Here is a 1,422-nt window from a genome sequence, read left to right as displayed (position 1 = left end):
CCAAGCTCAGCTAGGGATTTTGGGCCCAAAATGCACACAGGGTCCAGCCAGAATTTTTTGGCTGGGACTACGCACCAAGCTCCACTAGGGCCTTTTGGCCCAAAGTGCGTGCTGTGGTCAGTTTATTGACTCAGGGCCCGAACTGACCACCAATCTCAGCCAGGAATTCTGGATTCAAACTGTACACTGTGTCCAACCAGAGTCTTAGAGCTGGTGGAACCGACAGCTCTGTCCAGCCTGTGCCACAGCAGGAGAACTGTGGCTGCTCTGAGTTAGCACCAGTGGTGGAACAAGTGCTCCGCCCGGACTGTGTCACCGCAGGGGAGCTGCCGCTGAGCTGAGGTGGTGCCTAGGATGGAACCGAGCACGTCACCAAGCCTGCGCCACAGCAGGAGAACTGCGGCTGCTCTGAGTTAGCGCCAGTGGTGGAACAAGTGCTCCACCCGGACTGTGTCACCGCAGGGGAGCTGCCGCTGAGCTGAGGTGGTGCCTAGGATGGAACCGAGCACGTCACCAAGCCTGCGCCACAGCAGGAGAACTGCGGCTGCTCTGAGTTAGCGCCAGTGGTGGAACAAGTGCTCCGCCCAGACTGTGTCACCGCAGGGGAGCTGCCGCTGAGCTGAGATGGTGCCTAGTGTGGAGCAGCATGCTCAACTAAGCCTGCGCCACAGCAGGGGAGCTATGGCCACGCTGAGTTAGTGCCTCAGGCAGAATTGTTTGCTGGGCCGGGCCAATACCCGGGACTCTGGGGCCGAACTGTCCGCTGAGTCCAGTCTGGGTCGAAAGGCTCCACGCGACCCAAATCCTGCCCCGAGTCCCCTCTCCCGCAGCAATTCCCACCAGCCACCACACCAATCGCCTCCACCGGAAGGCTATGAGCTGCAAACCTCAGCCGCTGCTGCTGGTGCCGCTGGTGCTGCTGCCTCTGCCGCTGCCGCTCCGATCAGAGAAAAACCACACTCCCTCCCGTGTGCAGGGGCACGCAGGTCCTCCGCACCCTGGTCCCTCCGAACCGTGGAGCACTCCTGCTGCCGTGATGTTCGGACCTCGGTGTTCCTGGCTCAGAAATCTGTGCAATTCCCTGAATTGTTCACTGGAGCCTCCAAACGCGGTCCACACTGCTCGCCGCCATCTTGGATCCTCCTGTAACAGTTTTTTACACGCATTTTCTCTTGAAGCATTGAGACACGTCTTGATTTGACATGTGTGTACTTTTATTTGGTTATGCACTGTTGTAACAGAACTCTAACTGCTTTTGAAACTGACTCAGATACAAATCTTTAAATGCAATCCTTCAACTTGACGGACTAGTAAACAGTCAATGGTTCACAGAATATAAAAGGACACGTTTTCAAAATGCAAATATAACATATTTGAATCTGTGTTTTTTCTTTCCCACATTCTATGTTTACAAATTAGCTT

Source organism: Acomys russatus, chromosome X (assembly GCF_903995435.1).
Source record: "Acomys russatus chromosome X, mAcoRus1.1, whole genome shotgun sequence".
NCBI lineage: Eukaryota > Metazoa > Chordata > Mammalia > Rodentia > Muridae > Acomys > Acomys russatus.
Note: the sequence above shows the minus strand (reverse complement) of the source record.